Source organism: Bombina bombina, chromosome 3 (genome assembly GCF_027579735.1).
Source record: "Bombina bombina isolate aBomBom1 chromosome 3, aBomBom1.pri, whole genome shotgun sequence".
In the NCBI taxonomy this organism is placed as follows: domain Eukaryota; kingdom Metazoa; phylum Chordata; class Amphibia; order Anura; family Bombinatoridae; genus Bombina; species Bombina bombina.
In genome coordinates this window covers 1,136,550,210-1,136,562,721 of record NC_069501.1, presented here as the reverse complement: position 1 = coordinate 1,136,562,721, position 12,512 = coordinate 1,136,550,210, and the positions used below count along the sequence as shown (strand labels likewise).

Genomic DNA, 12,512 nt, shown 5'->3' with positions numbered 1-12,512 from the left:
TTGTGGACCATCATGAAATAAATTAATTTATCAGGTAAGCATACATTTTGTTTTCTTTCATAAGATGGTGAGAGCCCACAAGCCATCACATGTGGGATCCTATACCAAAGCTGTGAAGTCCATGAGACTACCATGAAATAGGGAGGGGGAAAAAAGGTTAAAGGGACATTAAACACTTTGAGATGGTAATATAAAATTATAAATCGTATATATAAATAAAATGTATTCTGTCCCCTTTTCCTGTAATTCCATTCTGAAATTGTGAGCTTTTCAGTTCCTGTTAGAAATGGAAGTGCAGAACACTGTTATATTCCACACAGCCATTGGCTGTACACTCTAGTGACCTATTTATAACTGCTCCTAATTGGCCATAGCAGAGAAGGTAACCTAAGTTACAACTTGGCAGCTCATATCGATTTATATAGACACTAAAACTTTACACTTATTTTGTAAAAATGTAAACGGCTAATGAAATATTAAAAAATACATCTACATGTTATTCTCAGACTAATCTTTTCTTTTAATGCATCATTAGCATTTGCTTAGTGTTTAATGTCCCTTTAAGCCAGGTAATAAACAGATATTGCAACCTGCAGAACATTAGTACCAAAATCAGCCTCAGAAGAGGAAAACGTGTCAAAATGGTAGAATTTGGTAAAGGTATGAAAAGATGATCAAGTAACTGCCTTGCACATCTGTTCAATGAAATGTTCAATTTCAAGAAATGACGACTACTCTGGAAGAATGAGCAGCGATTTATTCAAGGGGAGACTTCCCCACTACTAGGTACACTAATCAAAGCTTTAACCCTGCCAAGGTGATTGCATAAGCTTTTCGTTCCTTTGCAGGGGACCTTTTTTTATGGCTGCCTTAAAGTGATTGGAAATTCACCAAAGTAATTTTGTATAGTTTGAAAGTACTTTTAAATTTTGAGCATATCGATGTGATTATTTTTATGAGGCTCTGTTACATGCTTTAATGTTGCTTCTGTCTCAGAATTTCTTATTCTTCCGTTTCACAGGTAGGTGCTGCACCCAATAGGAGCTGCACCATACGCCCTATGTAAGCTACTGCCAGCACGCTTTTGTGCTGGTAACTTGAAGCTGAAGTTTAAAAAATGTGATAGACAGCCTCAGTAAATGTACTCTTGGGAGCAATTATACATTTTTGAGTAGGAATTGTGTGCTTGTAAAGTGGGTGTGCCTTCAATCTAAATCAGGTTCATGATGAGGTTTATGGTTCCATGGGAGATGTTCATGAGTCCTGGGATATCAATATTTTTAGGATCTTACAATGATTTCATAGTTGTACTCCGGGCAACCTGAAAAAGTTATGAGAACCAAAATAAGCCATAACGTTCCCTGTCTTGTAGGAACAAGAAACAAAATTGATTAACATCCTCTTAGGTTCCAAGTCAAGGGCTGAGAGAAAATAAATAAATTATGTCTGTACAGGATCTTTCAGAAAAGAAGCCAAGCTATAATAACCTTAATCGAAGAAAAGTTTGCCTGAAGCCCATACTATAATCATAGGCAATTATAATTAGAATCCATAAATTCAGGACATACATGGACAAGACCTTTGAGCAAGGAATAACGTACCATGTATCGGAATAGAATCTGGATTTGAGGCTTAAGTTATTTGTAAGAGGAAGAAGGCTTCAGATAATAATAGACTTCCAAACAGCTATGGAAAAATCTAGAGTTTGTGAAAAAAGGAGGAAAATCCTTACCTAGAAAACCCCCCAGAAATAAAGTCTACCAAAAAAAACATGTCTGCTGAACAGGAAACTAACTGGATAGCTCTTCTGGGCGTACTGCAAAGGTGATAACTTAGCTTCCCCCTCCAATTTTCATGTTTTATTAGAGGATAAAAGGGTTACAAAAAAGAAAAATGTTACAGGTATTTTCTCCATACATGACTAAGTATACAAAATCTATGTTTAAAATCTTAGATCACTCGGGTATCTCCGAGTATACAATCAACTTATTTTAAAAAATAAGTCTCTAAATATCACTTTTTCTATCCTCATTTTTAAATTAAATGATCTTTTGTTTTGTTAGAGTACTATACAACGAATAAGTGTAAGAGTTAAATTCTCTCATAAAATGACTTAAGAATGGAGAGACTCGAAATTCCTACCAGAACTTTGTAGAAGCAAGACAAAATATATGCTAAGAAACCATTCTTCTCCTTCCATCCCACCCTTATTCTTACACTATTTTGTGTAGTAAATAAATGAGTATATCTCATATATAAAGAGATAGATGAAAGAGGAAAGGGGTGTAGAGCGAATAAAGAAAAAGCAACATATTATCTGTGTGGTAGGATAATTTCCTACCTCTTTACCATTCTCAGGTCATAGACCTAAAGTCTGAAAATTACATCTCAAATTAAAGCGAGGAATTACCCTCTTTCAAATTAGATCCTTTTAGGTACCTTTTGTCATTGATTCACTAAATGAGTTCAGCTAGGTCCCAGTAGTGCATTGCTGCTCCTGAGACTACTTTTCAACAAAGGATAGCAAAAGAAAGAAGCAAGTTTGACAACAGATATAAATCGGAAAATTGATTAAAATTGCATGTATCTGAATTAGACTTTAGGGGGCCTAAAAAACAAAATTTATGCTTACCAGATCTTTCCGGGCATGGAGGGTCCACAACGTTATTCCAATTTACCATTCTCAGGTCATAGACCTAAAGTCTGAAAAGTCCAGAACTATGATATCTTTAGCATATCTTCCAATGAACCTCACTTAGTATATATACCAACAAACAGAAACAAAGAAAAAAAATAATAACAGCATTAAAAATTACATTTCTAAATAATGAATTTACTGAGTTTAGAAGATTGAAAAGATTTTCAAAATCTTTGATAACAGAAACTTACAAAATTAAATCAGACAGATATTCTGAACAAAGTGAATAGACTGAAATAACCAACTATGAAGTACCTAAAATTATATATTGTCAAAGAGAATAATAAAATCATATAGCGAAAGGGGCAATTATCATGCCCACCTTAGAAAAAAATCCCCAAAACTCTACAATAGAAGGAAATAAAGGGAACATCTTTAAAATACTCAGTAAGGTCCTGGCTTGGACTATTTGTCAGACAATTGTACGGATGAGGGAACCCTCTAAAACACTTCTTAAAAGGCATCAACTGTCACATTTTCAAGCTGACATGGGTATTGAACCAGTAACAGCAGACTTGTAGAGCCTAAGCCTTACCAGTAAGCTGTATATAGGCTTCTTACAACAGAATTAATTGCTGATTAAAAGGACAGTCAACACCAGAATTTTTAAAGATAGATAATCCCTTTATTACCCATTCCCCAGTTTTGCATAATCAACACAGTTATAATACACGTTTTACCTCTGTAATTACTTTGTATCTATGCCTCTGCAAACTGCCCCCTTATTTCAGTTCTTTTGACAGACTTGCATTTTAGCCAATCAGTGCTCACTCCAACATAACTTCACGTGCGTGAGCTCAACGTTATCTATATGAAACACATGAACTAACACCCTCTAGTGGTGAAAAACTGTCAAAAGGCCTTGAGATAAGACGTGGCCTTCAAGTTCTAAGAAATTAGCATATGAACCACCTAGGTTTAGCTTTCAACTAAGAATACCAAGAAAACAAAGTAAAATTGGTGATATAAGTAAATTGGAAAGTTGTTTAAAATGACATGCCCTATTTGGACCATGAAAGGTTTTTTTGGACTTGACTGTACCTTTAACATAAAAAAAAAAAACTTACCTACAGAATACAAATCTGAGGAGTCTGTGTGGATATGTCAAAAATTTCTTTAACTGGACTGATCTGTTAGAGAATCAGTAACCAGAAGAATTAAAAAGTAGAAACATTATCAGACAAATCCATGCACTGACTTAAATGGAGGGCTTAGGCAACATAATTGCAGAGCGCAGATCTTGAATTCTGGAGTCATTAGTTAAAAAAAAGCATAGAATGATCCTAGAGAAATACAAAGCTGAAGTTATAAACATATACATAATCTTGCAAATACAAACTTTAATGGATAAAATAATAAAGAGTTACTCTATAAAGCACATAGAAAAACACAGACAAACAAATACGAGCACACCAAGCAACTTTATTGTGCAATAGAATATACACAACAGTACAAAAAATAATGCTGCAATATGTAACAGAGATTTAATGGTAAAGATCGAGAAAAATATTGTAAGGGAGAAATATGAGAATTAAAAGCCCTCTTTGTGATTTAAAAAGACGAATAAATTGTACAAATATAAAAAAAAATGTACAATCTAATTTGCAAAATAAACCTAGCTCTAGAAAATAGTAACTCTCCCCCTACATACACAACAAGACAATGTATGTTTGGGGAGAAATTATTTTGTGAAATTATTTTGTGTAGCAACATTTATCTCCCTTTACTCTACAGCTGCATAGCACAGATTTATGTAGATACACACGCTCACAAACATGCTTCTTTTAAGTTTTACATTTTGATGCATAGCTTTAATAATTTCAGTGAATAGCTTTCCAAAGTTAGGTTTGAATAACTTTCTAAACGTAGACTTGAATAACTTTCCAAACTTAGGTCTGAAAGCCATACTCCAAAACGGCATGATATGAATACATTCGTAGGAATGCATACTATCCTTTTTATTTATTTCACAGCACAGTATTTCATCATGTCCACAAGTAATTAGATAGAAACATTGGTGCTGTGAGTCTAACTATGCTTTCTGAGATTCCAAAAAAGAAGAAAAAAAAAAATGATATCTAAACCTAAAACCCATGGGAATTGATTAGACATTTTCTTCAGTATTTAAAATGCCATACATTAAAAGAAGTCCAAGAAGAAAAAAAAAACACTGAACAATGGTAATATGAGTATGAGATGCCAAAAGAAAGAAAATTTTGTTGAAACTTATGTGCCGATAACCTGCTGTGCAACAATAAAGGTAGCAGTCTACCTTTCCTGCTTTACAGGAGACTTCTAGTAAACAGCTGTCAACAAGCCCATGCATGACTGCAGTCAAATTACAAATAGAAAGGGAACAGGGTTTTGAACTCTGTGCCAAAAAAATATCGTGTATCTAATCCATGTAAGAATTACAGACCTCTAGACTGCTATTATTTTATTAGCCATACCACTTACATTTTGATCTCCACTGGTAATTTTGTTTGAACTTACCTGACAATGATACCTTCCAGGACCAATTATAAGTCGCATAGAAATTTAAAAATTTATATTTTTGAAGTGGTAGCAGAAATTGCAATAAACTTAAATAAACAGCTGAAGATGAAATGACATATGAATGAATAGGATGCTAACTTTGAGAAGACAAAGACTAAAGGGATATTTGATTAAGAAAATGTAATGCTGTGATTTGATAGAGCATGCAATGTTTGCATTACTAACCATATATAACTTTGTTCAAACCATACAAAAGGGTTTAAACGGCTAGATAGTCATGCTTGGTAGTTGCAGTTATTGAAGACGTTTTTTTGTTTTTTCTTAATAAAAATGGCAAACAGTTTAAGTATTTATTAAATGGGGGTAGTAGCCTACAGACAGCGCACAAAAATGACATCTCAAATTAAAGAGAGGAATTACCCTCTTTCAAATTAGAGCCTTTTAGGTACCTCTTGTCATTGATTCACTAAATGAGTTCAGCTAGGTCCCAGTAGTGCATTGCTGCTCCTGAGACTACTTTTCAACAAAGGATAGCAAAAGAAAGAAGCAAGTTTGACAACAGATATAAATCGGAAAATTGATTAAAATTGCATGTATCTGAATTAGACTTTAGGGGGCCTAAAAAACAAAATTTATGCTTACCAGATCTTTCCGGGCATGGAGGGTCCACGACGTCATTCCAATTACTAGTGAGGTATTCAACTACTGGCCAGCAGGAGAAGGCAAAGAGCACCCCAGCAAAGCTGTTGAGTTTAACTTCCCTTACCCATAATCCCCAGTCATTCAGCCGAAGGAAAATGGAAAAAGAAGAAACACAAAGGGGAAAAGGTGCCTGAGGTTTACGGAAAAAAAAACTGCATAATTATTATTTTAAAAGAGGGCGGGGTCGTTGACTCTTCATGCCCGGAAAGAAAGAAATTTATCAGATAAGCATACATTTTGTTTTCTTTCCTATGGCATGGAGCGTCCACAACGTCATTCCAATTACTAGTAGGAACCAATACCCAAGCTAAAGGACACGGAATGAACAGGGAGAGAGAACAAGGCAGGAGGACCTAAAGAAGGCATCACCACTTGAAGAACCTTTCTCCCAAAAGAGGCCACTGCTGAGGCAAAAGTATCAGATTTGTAGAATTTGGTAAAAGTATGCAAAGAGGACCATGTTGCCGCCTGGCAAATCTGTTCCACAGAAGCTTTATTTTTGAAAGCCCAAGAAGAGGAGACAGCCCTAGTGGAATGAGCCATAATTCCCTCAGGAGGCTGCTGTCTAGCAGTCTCATACACAAAACGAAGTATACTTCTTAACCAGAGGGAAAGAGTAGAAGAAGTGGCCTTCTGACCCTTAAGTTTTCCAGAGAAAACAACAAACAGGACAGAAGAATGCAGAAAATCTTTAGTAGATTGTAAGTAAAATTTTAGAGCACGCACAACATCCAAGTTATGCAAAAGACGTTCCAAATGAGAAGAAGGGTTAGGACAAAAAGGAGGAACAAAAATTTCCTGATTAATGTTTCAATCTGACACCACCTTATGGAGAAACACCAATGTATCTGCCTTATCTGCATAAAAAATAAAATACGGGGAATCACATTGCAGAGCGGAAAACTCAAGAGACTCTGCGAGCAGAAGAAATAGCAAGGAGAAACAAAACCTTCCAAGATAACTTTAAAGCAACAGCATGCATCGGCTCAAACGGAGCCTGCTGTAAAACTTTAAGAAATAGGTTAAGGCTCCAAGGAGGAGCAACAGGTTTAAACACAGGCCTGGTTCTGACCAGGGCCTGAACAAAAGCTTGAACATCTGGCAATTCTGCAAAGTGTTTGTACAAAAGGATAGACAGTGCAGAAATCTGACCTTTAAGAGTACTGACTGACAAACCTTTCTCCAGGCCATCCTGAAGAAAAGCTAAAATTCGGGAAATCCTCATCCGACTCCAAGAAAAACCTTTAGCTTTACACCAATAAAGGTATTTATGCCATATCGTATGGAAAATCCTACGAACAACAGGTTTACGAGCCTGAAGCATAGAATCAATGGCTGCCTCCGAAAAACCACATCTAGACAGGATTAGACATTCAATCTCCAAGCAGTCAGCTTCAGAGAATCTGGATTTGGATGGAGGAATGGACCCTGAATTAGAAGGTCCTTACTCAGCGGAATCAAAGGTGAAAGAGATGATATCTTCACCAGATCCACAAACCAGATCCAGTGAGGCCAGGCAAAAGCTATTAGAATCACTGACACTCTCTACTGCTTGATACGATCAATGACTCGTGGAAGGAGAGCAAACGGAGGGAACAAGAATGCTAGCTCGAAGTCCCAAGGGACCGCCAGAGCATCGATCAGGGCGGCCTGAGGATCTCTTGACCTTGATCCATAGTTAGGAAGCTTGGCGTTTTGATGAGACGTCATCAGAACCAACTCCGGAACCCCCTACCTGAGTGTTATCATCCAAATTCCTCCCTAGTAGTATAACACCACCACCGAGGAGCTGTCCGACTGGAATCTGAAAAATCGGACTAACTCAATAGGGGCCAGGCCGTTATAGCATTAAAGATAGCTCTCACTCTAGGATACAATCTCCCAAGATGGACTAAGGAAAGATTAACCCAAAGCCAGAAGATCCACCAGGACAGAGAACTTCTCAACTGGACGTCAAGACTATCCTCAGAAAGAGGTCCGAGAAGTTCCTTGCCCATGTCTGAGTATGCATAACTGTAGAAGTCTCAGATGAAATACGAGCAAAAGAAGTAGTATCCATGGAGCCAATATACAATTTTACTTCTATACCCAGAGTCACTTTATCAAAGTAAAAAGCTCAGCAACTAGAAAGAAAATTGAAGGTTGCAGCCCAAAAGGACTGGAACTTAATCCAACACATTAGGCCACTCGGCCATGCTGCTGGCATCATCCAGACCCCACGCTATCGGCAAAGAACAGAGATCAGTAGAGAGAGGGAAACTACGAACTAAAGAAAAATTGGAAAATCATCATGATAAAGGAGAGATTAACATTATACATAGTTTCCAGTGTGAAAAAAGAACACGAAAATTAGAAAGCTCTGTAGTCTCATCTAAATGAGAGATAGAGAAAACTGCATCTTTATAGGACAATATATAAAAAGGTATTTAAAAGAACGGCCCACTGATGACAGCAAATACTAAAGGTAAAGCACTATTTTCCAGAGAAAACACTTCTGAAAAATAAAAGTGCAGACATGTGTACATAACACTCCTTACACTGCGTGTGTACATAACACTCCTTACACTGCGTGTGTACATAACACTCCTTACACTGCGTGTGTACATAACACTCCTTACACTGCGTGTGTACATAACACTCCTTACACTGCGTGTGTACATAACACTCCTTACACTGCGTGTGTACATAACACTCCTTACACTGCGTGTGTACATAACACTCCTTACACTGCGTGTGTACATAACACTCCTTACACTGCGTGTGTACATAACACTCCTTACACTGCGTGTGTACATAACACTCCTTACACTGCGTGTGTACATAACACTCCTTACACTGCGTGTGTACATAACACTCCTTACACTGCGTGTGTACATAACACTCCTTACACTGCGTGTGTACATAACACTCCTTACACTGCGTGTGTACATAACACTCCTTACACTGTGTGTGTACATAACACTCCTTACATTTTTGTTTTCATGGAGTTTGCTTTGTGCACAGCCTTACTAGAACGAGAAAAAGCCTTCCAAAACTGTGACCACAAAGTTGGAAGCAACAAGATGTCCACTGAAACATAGCGGCGTAACTCAAATCCCAAAAAACAGCCCTAAACCAATATCCCTCCTCAACCAAACTCTACAGTAGATACTATGCATTCTGGCAGTGTTCTCCAGGCATCCATTACACCCAGATTCCTCCGTCAAAATGTCAGATAGTTAAATGTGATTCATCACTCCAGAGAACAAATATCCACTGCTCCAGAATCCACTCCAGCTAATGCTTGGCAGTGCACATGTTGTGAGGCTTGTGTATAGCTGATCAGCCATGGAAACTCATTTCATGAAGCTCCTGACGCAGTTCTTGCTCTGATGTTGGTACCAGAGACTCTGTAGTGAGTGATGCAACAGATTATAGGCTTGGCTGTTGTTGCTCCTAGATGTTCTGCTTCACAACAATTGTAATTACAGTTGATCGGGACAGATGTAGTAGGGCATCCTATGAAAGTGCCATTTTTAAAAAGGGACATGAAACACAAAACTTTCTTTCATGATTCAGATAGAGCATACAGTTTTAAGCAACTTCCAATTTACATCACACAATAATTGAGACAATAACAAGAAGCATATATGTACAGCAACCAATCAGCAGCTAGCTTCTGGCTCCTGAGCCTACCTACCTTTCAACAAAGGCTACACAGACAAAAAAGCTAATTTGAGAATAGAAGTAAATTGAAAAGTTGTTTAAAATTGTATACGCTATCTAAATCATGAAAGAAAATTTGGGGGTTTCATGTCCCTTTAAAGTACTGAGCTCTTCAGTTCAACCCATTGTGCAGCCAATGGAGATTTCATAACTATGTACTAGATTTTATGCACCAATTAGCAATGGGTGTGGCTGAACACAATTAGTAGGGATGTCCACATATTTTTGGCAATATGGTATTTGTGCACCTGCTATTAAAAATCAGGCAAAGCATTAAAAATAAGTCCTATATTGTCACACACTCCACTCTTCACCACTCATGTATATTGTTGCAATAAAAAAAAAATAAGCTCATGCATTTTTCACACCACAGACAAATTGAGAGCGCATTGTATAAAACTATTTAAAAAAAAAAAAATAAGCAGATTTTTAACTTGAAAGCTGTACTACAATAAGCTTCACGGCCTAATAGTTTATACTCCATATGTGTTGCACTTTATTATTATCATCATCATCATCATGTATTTGTAGAGCGCCAACAGATTCAGTATACAGGATAGCTTTTGTATGGATCAAGGGGGTAGAGGGCCCTGCCGAGAGTTTCACTGTTGTAGTCGGCTCTTATGAAGGCGATCTGCAAACAGCTGGGCTCATTGGCCTCTCTGCCAATCCCTTCACTGGCTTCCTCTTGCCTCTAGGATTAAACATAAAATCCTCACCCTGACATATAAAGCTCTGAACTGCACTGCTCCCCCCTACATCTCAGAACTTGTCTCTAGATACTCTCCCTCCCGTCCCCTTCAATCAGCTCAGGATCTCCTCCTCTCTTGTTACTTCCTCGCATTCCCGTTTACAGGACTTCTCCAGACTGGCCCCCATCTTGTGGAATTCCATGCCTCGCTCCATAAGACTCTCCCCTACTTTTAACAGCTTCAGGCACTCCCTAAAAACTCTACTATTCAGGGATGCATACAACCAACACTAACCTTTCCTAACTCCATTGCTTTCCCCTTGAACCCCTTAGAATGTAAGCCTATGGGCCCAGCTGTTTACAGATCGCTTCATAAGAGCCGACTACAACAATGAAACTCTCGGCAGGGCCCTCTAGCCACTTGACCCCTACATAAGCGATCCTTTACACCGACTATGTTTACAGCGCTGCGTAATCTGTTGGCGCTCTACAAATACCTGATAATAATAATAATAATAATAGGCTTATATTCTAAGGGGTTCAGGGGGAAAGCAATGGAGTTAGGAAAGGTTAGTGTTGGTTGTATGCATCCCTGAATAGTAGAGTTTTTAGGGAGTGCTTGAAGCTGTTAAAACTAGGGGAGAGTCTTGTGGAGTGAGGCAGGGAATGTGAGGAAGTAACAAGAGAGGAGGAGATCCTGAGCTGATCGAAGGGGATGGGAGGGAGAGTATCTGGAGACAAGTTCTGAAATGTAGGGGGGAGCAGTGCAGTTGAGGGCTTTGTATGTCAGAGTGAGGATTTTTTGTTTAATCCTAGAGACAAGAGGAAGCCAGTGAAGGTATTAGCAGAGAGGTGCAGCAGATGAAGAGCGACAAGTAAGGAAGATGAGCCTGGCAGAGGCATTCATAATGGATTGTAAAGCCACTAAAGCGTCAGAGAGCTATGTATTTATTCTAGTCCCAGAGCTGTCTCGCTTTCCTTGCAATCCTTGCAGTTTAGATAATACCTCTGTAAGGGTATGATTCATAACTGCCGCCATGTCTTGTAAGGTATACGCAATGGGCGCGCTAGATGTACTTGGCGTCCCCTGAGCGGGAGTTATAAGTTCTGACACGTGGGGAGAGTTAGACGGCATAACTTCCTCCTTGTCAATTTCTTCTGGTGATACATTTTTTAAAAACAGAATATGGTCTTTGTAATCTATGGGAAAATCAGTGCATTTGGTACACATTCTAAGAGGGGGTTCCACAATGGCTTCTAAACATAATGAACAATGAGTTTCCTCTATGTCAGACATGTTTAAACAGACTAGTAATGAGACCAGCAAGCTTGGAAAACACTTTAATAACTGTGAACAAGCAAAAAATAAAAACGGTACTGTGCCTTTAAGAGAAAAAAACAATCACAGAAACTGCAAAACAGTGAAAAAAAGTAAATTCTACGAAATTTTTACAGTGTGTATAATAGACTGAAATAGCATTGCACCCACTTGCAAATGGATGATTAACCCCTTAGTTTCAAAACCAGATAAAAAAAAACGATATAACCAGTCACAACCAACTGCCACAGCTCTACTGTGGCTCCTACCTGCCCATACAACGACTTAGGAAGGCACAAAAACCCTTTAGAGGGGTCCTATATGTCAGGGGACTCCTTCAGGGAAGCTGGATGTCTCAAGCTGCAAAAACTACTGCACAATGAAGGCGTGAAAATAGGCACCTCCCAACATGTACTCACAGTGAGAGGGCCTTAAAAAACTATCCCTAGGCAAAATCTAGTCAGCCATGTGGAAAAACTGGGCCCCAGAATAAAGTTTTATCACCATTTGTAATAAACGTTTATATACATCAAGCAAACGTTATATCTATTAAGTAATGAGAGTAAATAACAAAAATATTACCCTTTACAGCAAGCATGATACCAGTCGTTATTAAATCACTGTAATCAGGCTTACCTTGAATAAATCAGGCACTGTCAGCATTTTCTAGCATTTCATCTCTCTAGAAAAATTAAACTGCACATACCTCAGAGCAGGTAATCCTGCACGCTATTCCCCCAGCTGAAGTTACCCATCTCTTCAGTTATGAGTGAGAACAGCAGTGGATCTTAGCTAAAAACCGCTAAGATCATCAAAAACCTCTGGAAGACTCTTCTTCAACTTTCTGCCTGAGGCTAAAATAGTACAACTCCGGTACCATTTGAAAATAATAAACTTTTGAT

The 12,512-nt window shown here is 38.1% G+C and overlaps 1 protein-coding gene across 1 annotated transcript in view; it reads right to left on the bottom strand.

Annotated features, from left to right (window-relative positions):
• MICU2 (mitochondrial calcium uptake 2) overlaps positions 1-12,512 on the bottom strand; it is an 811,360-nt gene that overhangs the window by 729,148 nt on the left and 69,700 nt on the right. The gene's annotated exons all lie outside the window — the stretch shown is intronic.